The following is an 18,037-nucleotide window of genomic DNA, read 5'->3' as shown; positions in this document are numbered from 1 at the left end:
TCAAAGCTCCAATGATTATTTTTTATAGAAGTAGACCAAACCATCCAAAAAAATCTATAAAACCACAGAAGATTCCCAATAGCCAAGGTGATTTCAAGAAGGAACAAATCAGAAGGCATCAACTTTCTGATTTCAATCTATATTTCAAAGCTTTAATAATCAAACAGTATGTTATTGACTTAAGAAAAGATGTATTGATCATGGGACAGAATCTAGGGAACCTAGAAACAAACTCATGCATCTATGGACAATTAATTTTCCACAGTTTCCAAGAATACAAAAGAGGGAAAGAGTGAGGCACGTGGTGGCTGCGTTGGGTAAGGGTCCAACTCTTGGTTTTGGCTCAGGGCTGTGAGATGTAGCCCTACCTCGGGCTTCACACTGGGTTGGAGCCTGTTTCAGATTCTCTCTCTCCCCTTCTGCCCCCACCCTCCCTCTGGAAAGACAGAGAGAGAAGAAGGGGAGGGAAGGAGGGAGGGGGGTAGAGAGGTAGGCCTCATAGAGCCAGAGGGTGGTTGCCCGGGGCTGGGGGTGCAGGGAAAATAGGGAAAGGTTGTGGAAAAGGGAAAAACTCTAAGCTGTGGGATGAAGAAAGGCTGAGCGCTGAATGTGTCACCTGGCCACATAGCTGATAACACTGTGTGGTATGAGGGAGATTTGCCTAAGAGTAGAACTTAAATGCTCACACGCATGAAGTTTCGTGATGGACATATTAACGCTGGGGGAGTCTTTTCACAATGAGTACGTGTATCGGACCCAAATCACCACATTTTATGCTTTATCTGACAATTGTCAGTTATAATGCAAGAAAGGTGAAAAAAAATGACAGTCACAAAAACAGCAACTACATGTTTACGCAAACTGTGATCTAGACAATTTATTGTATTAAACTTTCCTCCACAACAAGACAAAAGTATGAGTAACTCTAAAATCCTGATAGGACATTCGCTTATTTACATAATGAATTTACAACTTAATCTGAAAAAAGTGTAGTTATGATACTCTTTTTTTTTTAGCATTTCTTTCGATGTTTTTGGATGTGTAAATTATATTGTCTATTTGTTTCCTACCTCCTAAAATATAAATTAAAAATCAAACTCTTAAATTTTTAATGATATTTGTCAAGGGATTATTCTCAAGGGTGCATTTTAAATGTTATTTTCAGAAGTAGAAGAAAAAAACATATAACTCTCAATTGTCACCGTTAATAAAGTTAAACGATGTGTCTGCTTAATTTATTGACTGTGTCAGAAATGATTATGATGCAGGGAGTGAAGGGAAAGGAAACACTATGCAAAATAAGGGTAGAACCGGAGGATTTGAAGAGCTAAATCTGTTTAATATTCATATTACATAAAAAGTGAGACCGAGTGATAGGAAATAAGAATATAAAGACAGCCAGGAACAACATCATGAAACTGTCTCGTTATAATATTGTCAAATAAATCTATGGTGCATCACAGAGGATAAAATTTCTATTTTTATTTTTAATATTTTTCTTTTTTTTTTTAAATTTTTTTTTTAATTTTTTTTTATTTTTACGATAGTCATACAGAGAGAGAGAGAGGCAGAGACACAGGCAGAGGGAGAAGCAGGCTCCATGCACAGAGACCGACGTGGGATTCGATCCCGGGTCTCCAGGATCGCGCCCTGGGCCAAAGGCAGGCGCCAAACCGCTGCGCCACCCAGGGATCCCTATTTTTAATATTTTTCAATATTGATTTTGAAATATCTCACTCCTGGCTAATAGCCTCCATAAAAACATGGACTACATCTTAAGGATGTTCGCATTTCTTGTGCCCAGCGTGAATCCCAGAATGTAGCTTCATAGTCATTGAATGAAAAAAATAAATTAACAAACGAATAGATAAATGAATGTGTATTATATGGTGAGTAGAATATTGAAATACGATTAATGTGGCTGTTATAAATAACCCTGAGAAATACTTAGGGAAAAGTAGCCTGGATAAGAGACAAATTGCCTTTCTTTGGGAATTTTACCCAAACCACTCCAACACTCACCCCTGACCGGGCCCCAGCCACCCATCAGCAAATAATTAATTGCTCAGCCTCTTCTCTGGGAATGAAATGGGACCTGACATTATTCTTGTTACAGAATTCTGACTTCGATGATACTGTTCCAGTGGGGAGGAAAAAAAATTCAAAACTCAGACGTCAATTAAATTAGTTCAGAGTATATGACTTAGATCCACCCAATCATCAAGTCGCTTCAACGTTACAGTAACAGGGATGCGAGGTGTTTGGAACCTCAGACCTTCCACAGGTGACAGGCAACTAGAGGGGCTGACAGCGCAGGCCTTCAACCCTGCGAGGCCATCGGGGAAGAGAAAGCGTATTTTCTTCCTGACTCTTCGTATTTTTCTGATGAAATTTGACATTTTTTTTTCCCTATAGCCAGTCCAAGAAGTTCTCATTCCCATTTACCACTACATTTTCCACGGACCCTGGAAAAGGGTCTCTCGAGAAAGCCTCACAACCAGACCAAACGATTATTCAGGCTGCAGAGATGGTCCCCCGTGCAGAGCAAGAGGCAAGACGGAAGAGGCAAATATGCAAATGTGCTCCCTGCAGGACAATTAATAATGAGAGTAGTCTTTCCCCATCAATACGGCCTGAAAAGCCATAGACACGTACGTGCAAGAAATCCAGCTTTTCCAACAGAACATTAAACAACGACACAAAACGATTTATTTCACAATCTAAGGCTACCTTCCTCATTTAAAAATGGTCTTTAACTTTCTTATCGACTGCTTTCTTGTTTTTTGTTTTTTGTTTTTTTAAATTACGTTGTAAAAACACGGGACCTTGGAAATATGATACCTGTGATAGCTTTTTGCCTTTATGGAGATTTATGAGCACCTGGACGCCTCGCACAGTTTTTCAATCACTTTCAGAATTCCTGTTACAGGAGAGGCCCCACCATGAGGGTTTCTTCTCCTCAAAGTATTCACAACAAATTTGCTGTAACCGTCGGTTCAGCCAGTCTCCTCTAAAGCAGTCTGTGGTACAAGCACGCTTAGAGGGAAGACAGCTTGTTTTTCTAAGGACTCTATATCGTCAAATTTAATATAAATAAAAATGAAATCAAATGATGCCCCAGTACACTGTGTATGACACTCCGTCCACAACTGCACATATTTTTGCATTTTTTTTCATAAGGCAATTGTCATCGTAAACCAATTTTCTAGATATCTTGGTCTTGGCAGCCTTCTTTAACATCAATGTCACTCTGAGAGCATTCTTATACTAAATCTTGACATGATGAAGGCCATTAGAAACGAGGAACAAAATATTTCTGCCTCCTGAGAGTCATAAACCTGAAAGGGTATTTCGGGGAGGGAATTCATTTCTACCTTTCTTTTAAGAACTATATTTTTCCCGTAATTAACCCTGAAAGACTCAGGGATCAGTGGCATATTTAAACATTAGTTCAGGGGTGCTTTGGTGGCTCAGACATCAGATTATACCACAGGCCAAAGAGAGAGAAAGAAAGAAACAGAATCAAAACTCATAGGAATCTGAGGGCTTACAGGGCATCTATGAAAGTCCTTTTCTTTTTTTGTTCTATTCTTTCCTGAATTTCAGAGCTACGGGTCCTTTTATATCACAAATAACTTACACTACTTTTGTATCTTGGTGTTTCAGGCAAGTTGTCAGCTCACAGTATTCTTTCTTTACTAGATTTTATTTTTATTTTATTTACTTTATTTATTTTTTTAATTTTTTTTAAATTTATTTATGATAGTCACACACACACACACACAGAGAGAGAGAGAGAGAGAGAGAGGCAGAGACACAGGCAGAGGGAGAAGCAGGCTCCATGCACCGGGAGCCCGACGTGGGATTCGATCCCGGGTCCCCAGGATCGCGCCCTGGGCCAAAGGCAGGAGCTAAACCCCTGCGCCACCCAGGGATCCCTAGATTTTATTTTTAAATTAAGAGTCCTAAAGTACCTCAAAATTTTAATGGGATTCCCTGACCTCACCATTCTTCAAATGAGACAAAACAAATGGATTCCTTAAATCTGTCCATGGCTTCCTTTTTTTTTTTTTTTGACAAATGTTAATTATCAGTCAAACCTACTCAGGCACACTGGTTAGAATCAAAATTTAGAAAAACAGTTATCACGGGTTGACTGGGGCAGTGAAAAGTCACCTCAGGTAATAATTCCCATATCATGCCAAAACCATGTGGTGCTTATTCTGTTAAATGTATTTATTAACTCAGTCATTAAAAAAAAGTATTTGTAATTATTTCTTTGGAATTGATTTTACATCATCTCTGAGTCAGGAATATTCCTCACAGTTACATTTCCTAGATTTTTCTGGGACAAGGACATCACATAACTATTTTTAAACTTAAAAAAAAAAAGATTGATCCTTTAGAATGTCTTCCAAACACAAATTTTTCTTTCATCACTTGAGAAAGAATTCTTGTATTCTTTGTATTCTTCTCCTCAATCCTATTGCTTTTTCTTGAAAATGCGTGATAGCTTTTCCTTATCCACAGATTAAAAATCAACCACGTAGCCTGGCATAGGAAGTTTTTCACAATTTGATACCTTCTCAGTCCCCAAATTCCCATCCTGTTGTGTCTTTTAAATCATACTCAGAATTTTCCAGTCGGAAAACGTCACATCTTTTGTGTCTGTGAGGACACGCCATTAACTGCATGGGGTCCTTTCTCCTTCTTCAACGTTGAAAACACGTCAGTTGTGCCATCCTGCCCACCTGCAGTAGAGCGACAGAGCTGCTCTAACAAGATAGGACAGAGCGGTGGCTCAAACAACAGAAATTTACCTTCTCCTAGCTCTACGGGTTAAAGATTCAAGATTAGTGTCATTATGTTTGGTTTCTCTTGAAGACTCTCATTGGCTTGCAGATGGTCACCTTCTCACTCTCATATGGTCTGTTCTTCTGTCTTTTTCGAGTGTCCAAATCTCCTCCCCTTATAAAGATACCAATTAGATTGGATTAAGGTCCTACATATGATCTCATGTAAACATGATTGCTCTGCATCCAAAGAGGTCATGTGTTCAGAGTACGGATTAGGACTTCAACGTGTGAATTAGAACACAATTCAACCCACAACACAACCCTTCTGTAATCATACCTTCCCCCACTCGAGTTAGGAAATAAGCTTTTCCATAAAACTACCATGTTCCAAAGACATTCATCAAAAGACAAAACAAAAGCATTCTTTCTGGTTTAATAACTGCAGGAACAGAGGCACCTGGGTGACTCGGTGTTTGAGCACCTGCCTTTGGCTCAGGTCGTGACCCTGGGGTCCTGGGATCAAGTCCCACATTGGGCTCCCTGCATGGAGCCTGCTTCTCCCTCTGCCTGTGTCTCTGCCTCTCTCTTGTGTCTCTCATGAGTAAATAAATAAAATATTAAAAAATAATAATTGCAGGAACAGATGGAATTTTTTTTCTAGTGATAATAGAGTTAGAAGAATCAGAGTAAAATCCATTGGTATATCTTAATAATAATCTAATAAAATTGGGTAAAAACACCTAAAAATGTAATTTGGCTTTCTGAATTATTTTGTTACTGAACTGCCTCAACTAAAGCAAAAAGTGCGTCACATATTAGATAAACTAAAGAGACATGGGATAATCCATAAGAATACAACATGGGCCATTCTGAACAGACAACATGGCATGCTCCTTGAGAACATTTAGAATATAAAAATACATTCCTAGAAGTCTGAGAAAAAAAATTAAATTTGTGGCCTTTATAAACATTCTGATAATGATCTTTGTGGTTCAAAGCCTTAGCTTCACTCTTTCTTTATAATCTTAATATTGTTTATGTTTCCATTATATTTGCTGTATTAACTAATTTGTTATAGCACCATGAGTCTTAAGCAAATAAATGCTTAAATATTTCAGTGTATGATTATTTTACTCCTACTGTTATATGTGCATTACTTTCTTTCCAAGAGTCACTGACATTAATATCTTCTTATGACTACAATTTTTTACCAGCTTTGCTAGAATGTCTATGATTGGAACAAATTGGCAAATCTATTTAACCAATGCTCTCTAATTATATACCCTGGGAGAATATGAATCTTATCAATTAATGGAATAACAATATAAAGAAAACAGAAATATTCCTTAATTACTAATATTTTAATTTTTGGGACTTCCATAGCCAGAGATTTTTGTGTTACTAAGCTCCATATTGGAGATTAATTGACAACAGAAAAAAAAATATAACTCTGCTAATAAGAGGAGTGTTTCTTCTTCAATAAAAAAATTAACTGAAGATATTCCTGAGATATAACTGGAAAAGGAAACTACAGATAATTTAACAGAGGTGTGCTTATTGGCTAGGCTATCTAATGGCTTCAGATTTCTCGCTGGGGAGTACATTGATCTAGAATTCAACAACGACCTGTGCACCTTCTCATAGTCCAATACTAAATTTATGAGATGGGGAGGGGAGCTGGGTGACTCCGTCAGTTAAGTGTCTGCCTTCAGCTCAGGTCACGATCTCAGACAAGAGTGGGGCTCCTGCTCTGCTCAGCTCAGCGGGAAGTCTGCTTCTCTCTCTCCCTCTGCCCCTCCCCACTCCCCACTCATGTGCTCTCTTCTCACTCTGCTCACTCTCAAATAAATAAATAAAATATTTAAAAACCAAATCAGACAACAACAACCAAAAAAAAAAACCCACAAAAAACTAAGTTCATGAGATGGAATGAAGATGGATATCTGGCTCATTGAGTTGAAGTCTCAGTCTTTTCTGAGAAGACAAATAAGCAAAATTCTCAACGAGCAAGACTTTCTTTAAACACTGTATAGCAGTAAAAAGTGTGAGGAGTCTATGAGATGCCTCAGGAATACTATTCAAATATTACAATTAACTTTCTTTTTTTAAGTTGTTGAAGGCCAGTTATATGAAAGGGAAAAAGAGGGAAACTCAGCAGTTCCTGGGCTACACATGCAAAGCAGCATCCTTACTCTCAATTCTGTCATCATTTTATTCTCTAGTCCCCTTCTTGCTCCAAAATTATCTTATTTTCCTCTGATTGCAGAATTCTTAGATCTCTTTAAGGCAGTCTAGCTCTTCCCTTTATCCGAGGTATGAATACTGTTCCTACATATCCATTCCCAAGGGCATTTCCTTACACATCCCTGAGGACAGTACCAGCCACCACTCTGCTGATGACGCTTCTCACTGGTCTCCTTATCAGGCCAAGACTGCTTAGATCTCAGGTCCTACATACGGTGCTTCTTAAATCACAGTGGCAACCGTTCGCTACTGCTGCAACCATAACCAATTCAAAGTAACCATACGCTACTTGTGTTCTTTATTCGAAATTGTTCGTATTCATTCCAATATCTATGCAACATGTGTATTGTCTTGTTAAGCATCAGTTATTTCACTGAGAGACATCTGTCATTTCAACTGACATAGAACTGTTCTCTATGCCCGCAGGTTTTTACACAGCCGTGTTTGTCAGAAATTTCTCTCATTCAATATCTTTGATATCTTTGTTTCTATCAACTTTTCAACTCAAATTTCTCTCTGCAAATAATGTTACTTATGATCATCACCAATAATCAGTTTACACTAATACTATTTCTCTTTTATTCTCTACTCTCTTCGTTTTTTTTTTAAGATTTTATTTACTTATTTGAGAGAGAGAGAGAGAGTGTGTGTGCATACGTGGCAGGAGGGGCAGAGGGAAAGGGATAAGCAGACTCCTTGTTAAGCAGGGAGCCCTGCAATGGCTCCATGATCTCTGGGATCATGACCTGGGCCAAAGGCAGATACTTAACCAACTGAGCCACTCAGGTTTCCCTCTCCTCAGTTTTACTATCTCTTCAACAAAGATATTTGGTGAGATGGGTTGCAGTGATATATATATATATCACAATATATATCATATATATATATTGGCAGTATAGTAAATATAAAAGTTATATTTCTACTGACATGTCATTATCCTATTATCTGTCCTTTTTCTAGAACAAGGACAAGGAAGTTTTCTAGAACAAGGACAAGAACAAGGAAGTTAATTGCTTCAATAACAACATAAACATATTTTTGCAAAGGTATATGAAGATGTTCTTAAGTTGTCTCCAAATTATCTGATGCAACTAATAGCCACCTAGCATCAATAGGAAGAAAGGAGAACATGATTTTGAATAATTATTTTCAATTAAAATGAATATCATATGATCTGACTTACACACTGGAATTCAATGTAATTTTTGGTTTTTCTTTATCTGAAATTGAGGCAAATAAGCCATTGTATTTGATGGCAAGGTATAATATGCATAGCTCAGATAATTAAATGAAACACTGAAATTCATTAAGAATTAAAAGTGTATTTAAACTTTTATAGTGGGGAAATTTCCACTAACCAGAAAAGAAATGAGTGTAACATTTGGGAATAGGTATAAAATTATATATTTATAATTCCTTGTGCCTTAAGGCAGTTTTTTAAAGAAATATATTGGAATTACAGAGATTTTCAGTGATTTTTCAACTTTAAAATAATTACAATGGTAATTTTTATTCTTGCGTCTGAACAGCTACAAATCCTACAGGTATGTTTATTCCTACCAACAACATATCACAGCAAACAAAGGCTATGCCAGGTTAACAATGAATAACAAAACATCCTGAATTCTCACCACTGAAAATGTCGACCATGGAATAATGAAGTGAACAGCAAAAATGCTACATTAAAAAAAATTAGATACTTAGAAAATCTTTCACGTTTCTTGCCTTTTTTTTTGTCAGCAATGAATCATACTTGGTAACCATTTTCAGAATATTTTATATAAGAAAAAACTTCAGAAGAAAAGACAGCTAAATTTGAAAAATCTGTATTTTTCACTTTCTAAAAAAAAAAAGACAACATCATTCCAAATGCATATTTTTAGATTGAACATAGACTGGAAAACAGGGCTAATTAATCTCTTAGTAAACGAATCTTGTATTGAAAATGTCAAATATAGACACTCTGATGGAAGTGGTTTCAAAATCGCTTAAATAAGAGATTTTACTCTCATAAATACTTCCAAATAGATATCCTTGTTTGATCATTATAATAATTGTTAAGACTAACTGAACAATTAATTGCTCAAATCCATAGTCAAGCTTAAAATAGAACAAAAACAATCTCTGTGTCAATCTTAGTATTTGCAGGAATGTGTTTTTTTATGTTTCAGATTATTATTAAAGCCAAGAAATTTTCTGACTAAATTAAAATTAATATAGAATTACCAACTTACAGCTAAAAACTGAAAAGTTCCTAAGCAAGGAGTGATGTAGGCGGAATCTTCCAGCCCACACACCTTCCTCCTGAATACTTCAAGGATTATGTCAAGCATATGCATAGACAGGGATGAAATACAATCAATATGTCAGATATAGTTTAATTATGTACACTTTGGAAGAAAAAGGATTTTGAGTTCAGTTTTTCAAAGGGCAGAAAAGACTAAAGAAGAAAGGCCTAACCATTCAAATAGTTCCTGGAATGATTTACATTTTAATAGAGCAGTGATATAAAAAGACATACAGAATTGTTTTTATCATTTAAATTTTATAATTATAGGTGCATTTTAAGTGAACCCATAAAGAAATAGGTCAAATTCAAGCATTCTTTTTTATTCTTTTGACGTTCCTTAAAGAGTGATTATCAGGGTGATATGTACATACGTGCATCTTAAAATATTCTACTGATTATCTGTTAAATGTCTTCTGATTCACCCACGATGCTGGTTTAAGGAACACTGTCATTCCTTATATCTATAATGCAGTTGCTTATCTTCCTTTTTTGTCCCACTACTGCTGAGCTATTGCCACAATAACCATTTAAACTGTGCCTGAAACATCTGTCATGATGCCATTATTTTTAACTCCAGCTTCCCTATCTATTTTCTTTATTTTTGTATTAAGTTCTCAAAAACTGCTTGGGTAGAGAAAACATTTCTTGAAATGAAGGCACCACAATTTAATATCTCTTTAAGTCACAATAGTGTTATTTTTTTTTCTTTACAGCTCTCTTAGCAGTTACCAGCATGGGTACTCTGACCATTTTAATAAAAATACAAATTTTTCCTGCCCTGGAATTGTTTTGCTGCCACATTTGCTAGGCATGGAAAATGCTCTAGGTTCCAGCGCTCTGGCCTAGTATCTTCTAGGATAATATTTAAAATAGCACTTTTGGGGGAGTAAATGCCTGTCTTCTCCTTTATAAAACCAACACATGATTTATCCATCTTCCTGCTGTCTACTATAATTATCTACAAATTCACTTGCAAGCATAAAATATGACCCTCTTAGATTAAAAATGAACTTGATAGTAATTGTTATATTTCAAATATAAAAACATATTTGACTAATTGATTTTTCAACAAGAATTACAGTACACTGAACAGTCTTCCTCATGTAAGCAGATTCGATAGTGGGATAACATTTCAAAAAAGAAGTCTCATAAATATTCAGAGAAGCTGGCAAGAAAGGAGAGAATGAATAGTCCAAAAACTAGGTAAATCGAGAAACCAGGAAAGGTAAGCTTTGTGCTAAAACTTGCTTTGCATTTGCCATATTATGTAAATTTAAGTTTTGTTAACCACGTCAGTGCATAAAGAAAAAGCATGGCAAGAGAGGAGGCTTCAGAGATGCTACTGTTTTATATCTGAATCTGAGTATTAATTATACAAGATTTTAAAATTTTCTTTACACCATACCTATTCCTCCAAAAGTTCTTTAGCATATATGCTATGTTTCACAATTCGGTTCAAAATATTTGAAACACAGTGTCAATTATAAGTGACCTGAGCTGTTCTTCTTGTCAGTATGCTTTACAACTTTAATAATATGCAAACCAAAATGCTATGTATCTTCACTTATAAAATTTTTATTACTATGCCAAAATTATTATATCTGTGATTAAAATGAAAGTCCATGTTAGTCCATGCTCCTTACATCTGATATGGAGCAATTGTGTATATAAGAATTTCTTCTCTAATTATGCTTCTTTCGTTTTTTAATTATGCTTCTTTTTTGCCATTTTTCTTTCTTTATTCCTCTTATTAATCCTATCTTATGTATTAATCTCAAATCTCAGCTTTCCTGCTAGGTAGGCAAATGAAATTTATCTTATGCCTTTGCCATCAAATCGAAACAGTAACATCATCATCACCCACGTCATCATCATCATCATCATCATCATCATCATCATCATCATACACACACCATGAATTAGCTGCTATGGTTTTCTTTCTTAAATCACATTTTTGATATAATTTAAAAGAATAATAAAGAATTATTAGCGGTGTATTCTCCCGTGGATACACTGAGGCTGCAAGTACATAGACAACAACTCTTTCTGAGAACAGAAGACTATCAGAACAGCTCTTCCACAGATAAATTAAAAGCCACATCAAGAAAAATAAGGACACAGAGATGCAGTCTGGTCAGGGCCCATACCCCTGGCATAGTGACTGATAAGCAGGAGGCATAGCATACTTGTAGGAGTTCTCCCTGAGAGCAAGGGGTTGAAACCACACATTGTGCACCCATCTCTGCAACCCCCCACCCTAGGAATCTGTACCAGAAAGATGGGCCCACATATGTCTCATTTTGAAAATCAGTAGGACTTAACTCTGGAAGGTTTGAAGTGCATCAAGGTTTACCTTTTGGGAGAGCTAGAGTGCTATAGGAAACTGAGGCTCTGCTCTTAAAGGGCCTGCTCACAAAATCACTTGTTCTAAGACTCAGAACAGAAGCAGCAGTTTGAAAACTGCCTAGACCATACATAAAAGTGATTTATTGACTAATTTTGTGTTGTGTGCTGGAAGGACAGGGATCTGAAAAATCTTTCTGGGAGAATGTATGCAATGGTAGGCAGAATTATTATTATTATTATTATTATTATTATTATTATTATTATTTTGCCATGCTTCTGTCTCACTGTACTAATGCTGGCAAGGACCAGTTCTGACATGCTCAATATTTTTGGAGCTACTTAACTAGCAGAATTTACCCTGTCCTGTGTCCCCTGTGGATCTACCACACCCAACCCACCCACCCCCAGAGGGTGCCCTTCCAAAGTAGCTCCTGCCTCTTCATATCCAGTGAGCAGAACTGACCAGGACAGACTATCCTTCCCCAATCCACTGCAAAGCAGCTTTTGCCCTGCCACACTGGCAGGTGGCTTTGGCTATGATTGGTGCCCCTGACAAAGTGGCTCCTGCCCCACCACATTGGGCAGGCAGCCTTAGGTAGCTGATGCTCCCCAAAGCAGCTCCATCTCTGGTTATGGGAGATTCAGGCCCACTCACCAGTGAACTGACAGCAGCTGAAGCTGGGCTTCTCAGTCAGCTTCAGTCGGGGCCAGCACCAAACACCAGCCACACTCAGAACAGTCACAGTCCAGCCACAACAGGAGGTTACATGATCCAACACAGACAACACTTCAGAGTGCCCTATTCCTTTTTCTTTTTTAAAGATTTATTTATTTGAGAGAGCATGAGTAAGGGGAGGGCCAGAGAGAAAGAATCTCAAGCAGACTTCCTGCTGAGCACAGAGCCCAATATGGGACTCAATCTCATAATCCTGGTATAATGACCTGAGCTGAAATGGAGTTGGATGCTCAACCTACTGAGCCACCCAGGTGCCTCCAGAGTACCTGATTTATTGACCAAGGGGGATTTGTGCTACAGGGCCCCAGAGGAAGACTTCTACATAGACAACTCCTTCAAAAACAGGAAATAGAGCCAATCTACCTAACACATAAAAACAAACACAGAAAGTCAGGCACAATAAGGAGGGAGGAACATGTTCCAAATGAAAGAACAAAACAAAAACTCAAAAAAAAAAAAGAACTAAATGAAATGGAGATAAATAATTTTTCTAATAAATATTTAAAAGTAATGGTAATAACGATCATTATTGAACTTGGAGGAAAAATGGACACAGGGAGGATTTCAATAATAAGACAGGAAACATAAAAAAGAACCAATCAGAGCTGGTGCATTCAATAACTGAAATAAAAACATACTACAGGGAATCAATGTCAGATTAAACGATATGGAACAATGGATTAGTAATAAAAATAAAAAGAAAAAAATTAAAAAGATCAGTGATCTAGAAGACAAGGTAGTGGAAATCATCCAGACTGAACAGCAACTACAACAAATTAGGATAGTTTAAAAGACTTCTGGGACAATATCAGAATAGGAACATCAACATCATATGGATCCAAGAAGAGAGAAGGGGGCAGAAAAATTATTTGAAAAAAAAATAGCTGAAAACTTCAATACCTAGGGAAGATAATAGATATTTAGGTCCAGGCACATATGAACCCAAGAGAGAGAGCCCAAGCCAGATGAATCTAAAGACATTAACACCAAGGCACACAATAATTAAAATGTCAAAGATGAAAGTTAAAGAGAAAAATCTTAAAGCAACAAGAGAAAAGTAATTAGTCACATATAAGAGAACCCCCATAAGGCTACCAGCTGATTTTTCAGCAGAAACTTAGCAGACCAGAAAATAATGACATGATATATTTAAAAGAGTGGAAGAAAAAAATCTAAACCAAGAATATTCTACACAGAAGAATTATCATTCAAAACTGAAGGAGGAGTTAAGAGTTTCTCAGACAAATAAAAGTCACAGGCATTTGTCACCACTAAATTAGCCTTAAACGAAATGTTAGAAGGACTTCTTTAAATGTAAGAGGTCATAACTAGAAGCAAGAAACTGTGCAAGAAAAAGATCATACTGTGAAAGCAAAGATATATAGAAGACAGTGGACCAATCACTTACAAAGGTAGTGTAGAGGTTAAAACACAAAGTATAGTGTAGAGGTAAAACACAAAAGTATAATCAACAATATGTATATTAATTAAGAAATACACAAAATAAAAAGATATAAAATATGACATCAACTGAATAAAATGTGGAAGGGGGAGGGAATAAAAATGTAATGCTTCCAACATGTGTTTGAACTTAAGCTTCCATCCACTTAATATAGACTGCCATAACATAGGATGTTATATATGAACCTCATGGTAACCACAAACCAAAAACCTATAATAGATACACAAAAAATAAAGAGAAAGAAATCTTAATAAAACACTAGAGAAAACCATCAAATCACAAGAGAAGAGAGAGAAAAAAGGAACAGAGAAGAACTACAAAAACAACCAGAAAGCTGTAAACAAAGAAACAATAAGTACAGATATATCAATATCTATCAATAATTACTTTAAATTTAAATGAACTACATTTTCCAAAAAAAAACATTAAGTGACTAAAAGGATTTAAAAAAAATAAGGCCCAGCTCTACGTTGTCTATAGGAGACTCATTTCAGACCTAAAGACACATATTTTTGAAAGTGAAGAAATGGAAATAACTAATCCATGCAAATGGAATGAATTAAAAGCTAGGATAGCATACTTATATGAGACAAAATGGATTTAAAATCAAGACTGTTACAGGGCATATAGGTATTACATAATGATAAAGGGATAACTCCAACAAGAGGATATAACTATTATACATCCATTAAATATCTATGCATCTCATTATCTCTTTACCATTGAATATCTATACACCTAACACCAGAGCACCAAAATAAAACAGATACTAGCAACATAAAAGGAGAAATTGACAGTAATACAATAATAGTAGGGGACTTTTAGCACCTCACCTATTTCAGTGAATAGATCTTTCTGACAGAAAATCATTAGAAAACAGTGTCCTAAAATGACACATTAGACACAGTAAATTTAAGAAGATCGAAATCATATGAAGCATCTTTTTGATCACAGCAATATTAAACTAGAAATCAATTACAAGATAAAAGATACTGAAAAAAACATGAACATGTGGAGGCTAAACAACATGCTATTACAGAACCAGTGAGTCAATAAGGACATCACGGAAGAAATTAAAAAAAAAAAAAAAAAAACTTGAAACAAAGGCAATGGAAACACAATGTTCCAAAATCTGTAGGGCATGGCAAAATAGTTCTAAGAGGGATGGTGATAGTAATACACATCTACCTTAAGAAAAAGAAAAATCTGTAATAACAGTTTGAATTTACACCTAAAGGAACTAGAAAAGATAAGCATAACTCAAGGTTAGTAGAAAAAAAAGGAAAAAATAAGGATCCAAGTAGAAATAAATAAAATAGACACTAAAAAAAAGAAAAAAGAACAAGTAAACTAGCTATTTCTTTGAGAAGATTAAAAAAAAAACTTTAGCCAATCAAGAAATAAGAGGAAACTTAAATAAAATGAGACATGAAAGAGATGCAACAACTAATATCACAGAAACAAAAGAGATTATGAGACCATTATGTACAATTATACACCAACAAATTAAACAACCTGGAAGAAATAGATAAATTCCCAGGAACATAAAATCTTCCAAGATTGAATCAACAAGAAACAGAAAATCTAAATGGACAATTACTAGTGATAAAAATTGAATCAGTCATCAGAAATCTAACAAAGAAACGTCCTGGAGCAGATGCCTTCACATGTGAATTGTATCAAATAAAGAAGGGTTAATGCCAGGACACCTGGGTGGCTCAGTGGTTGAGCCTCTGCCTTTGGCTCAGGTTATGACCCTGGGTCCTGGGATCAAGTCCCGCATTGGGCTCCCGGCAGGGAGTCTGCTTCTCCCTCTGCCTGTGTCTCTGCCTCTCTCTCTGTGTCTCTCATGAATAAATAAATAAAATCTTAAAAAAAAAAAAGAGTTAATGCCTATCCTTAAACTCACCAAAAATGGAGGAGGAAGCAACACTTCCTGAGGCCAGCATTATCTTTATAACAGAACCAGGCAGAGACATTACAAAAAAAGAATATTACAGCAAATATTCCTGATGAACACAGATAAAATATTCTTCAGTGAAATATTAAACAAATTCATAAGCACATTAAAAAGATCATATAGCACAAGCAGGATTTAGTCTAGGATGCACATCAATTAACATGATATACCACATTAACAAAGTAAAGGCTAAAAATCTATGATCATCTCAATATATACACAAAAAGCTTTTAACAAAATTCACTATCAATTTATTAGAAACTCTCAACAACATAGATATAGAGGGAACATATCTCAACATAATAAAGCCCATATATGACCATCCCACAGCTGACATCCTAGTCAATGGTGAAAAACTGATAGTTTTTCCTCTAAGATCAAGAATAAGACAAAAATGTCCACCCCACTACTTTTATTCAAAAACAGTACCAGTAGTCCTAGCCACAGCAATGAGACAAGGAAAAAAAAATAACTTAATTGGTAAGAAATAAAACTGTCACTGTTTCCAGATGACATGATACTTTATATACAAAACCCTTACCATTCTACCAAAAACACTATTGGATCTAATACATTCAGTAAATTTTTAGGATACTAAAATAATAGAAAATCTGTTGCATTTCTATACACTGATAATGAATCTTTAGAAAGGGAAATTAAGAAAACAATCCTATTTGCAGTTGCAGTAGATGCAGTTGCACCAGTAAGAATAAAATACCTAGGAATACATTTAGCCAAGGAGGTGTATGACCTGTACTCTGAATACTGTAAGATACCGATGAAAGAATTTAGAGGTAACAAAATAAATGGAAGGATACACTATGCTCCTGGATTAGAGGAATTAATGTTTAGATATCCACAATGCCCCCCCCAAAATCTACAGATTCAACGTAATACCTATGAAAAACCACTAGCATTTTTCACAGAAACAGAACAAATAATCTTAAAATTTCTATGAAACCACACACACACAAAAAAAAAAAACTCAAGTAGCCTAAGCAATCTTGGTAAAGAACCAAACTAGTGCTCACATCAGTAGCACATTTACTAAAATTAGAACGATACAGAGATTAGCATGGCCCCTGCACAAGGATGACATGCAAATTCGTGAAGTGTTCCATATTTTTTAAAGAAAAAAAAAAGAAGAACCAAGCTAGATATATCATGCTTTCAGATTTCAAGCTATACTAAAATGCTATAGCATCACAACAATATGGTCCTAGCACAGAAACAGACACATAGATCAACGGAACAAAATAGAGAGCACAGAAATAAATCCATGCTTATATGGTCAATTAATCTACATAAGAGGAGACAAGAAAACACAATGGTGAAAAGATAGTCTCTTTAATAAATGGTGCAGGGAAAATTGAACAGCTACATGCAAAGGAATGAAAATGGGCAGCTTTCTTATACTATACACAAAAAAATAAATTTAAAGTAGATTAAAAACCTAGTGTAACACCTGAGACTATAAAAATCCTAGAAGAAAACATAGGCAGTAAATTCCTGGATGTTGGTCTTAGCAATATATATACATGGGCTCTGTGCTCCTTGGGAAGGACGATAAAAGCAAAAATAAATAACAGGATTATACCAAACCAAAAGTCTTTTGCACTGTGAAGAAAACCATCAACAAAAAAAAGCAGCCTACTAAATAGGAAAAGATATCTGCAAATGATATATCTGATAAAGGGTCAATATGCAAATATATAAAGAACTCCTACAGCTCAATACCAAAAAAACAAACAAGCAAACAATCTGATCACAAAATGGGCAGAGGACCTGAACAGACATTTTTCCAAAGACATAAAGATGGCTGAGAGACGCATGAGAAGATGCGTCATCACTCATCATCAGAAAAATGCAAATCAAAACCATAACAAGTTACTACCTGACACCTGTCCGAATGGCTAGTATCAAAGAAGCAAGAAATGACAAATGGAGGTGAAGATGTGGAGAGAAAGGAATGCTCATGCTCTGTGAGGGGGAAGTCAACTGGTGCGGCCACTGCGGAAAATAGTGTGGCGGTTCCTTAAAAGACTAAAAATAGAGCTACCATATGATCCAGCAATTCCACGTCAGTGTATTCATCTAAAGAAAATGAAAATACTAATTTGAAAAGATATGCATGCGTATGTTCATGGCAACACTAATTACAATAGCAACAATATGGAAACAACCTAAATATCCATTGACAGAT

General features: G+C 35.9%; 1 non-coding gene across 1 annotated transcript; it reads left to right on the top strand.

Moving 5' to 3' along the window:
* Window positions 1–16,857: 16,857 nt before the first annotated feature.
* Window positions 16,858–16,961, top strand: LOC129521106 (U6 spliceosomal RNA). The gene has a single exon (XR_008666763.1). It is a non-coding gene; the product is annotated as a U6 spliceosomal RNA (small nuclear RNA).
* Window positions 16,962–18,037: the final 1,076 nt, after the last annotated feature.

Source organism: Nyctereutes procyonoides, unplaced genomic scaffold (assembly GCF_905146905.1).
Source record: "Nyctereutes procyonoides isolate TBG_1078 unplaced genomic scaffold, NYPRO_anot_genome, whole genome shotgun sequence".
In the NCBI taxonomy this organism is placed as follows: Eukaryota; Metazoa; Chordata; class Mammalia; order Carnivora; family Canidae; genus Nyctereutes; species Nyctereutes procyonoides.
This window is presented reverse-complemented; position numbering and strand designations above follow the sequence as displayed.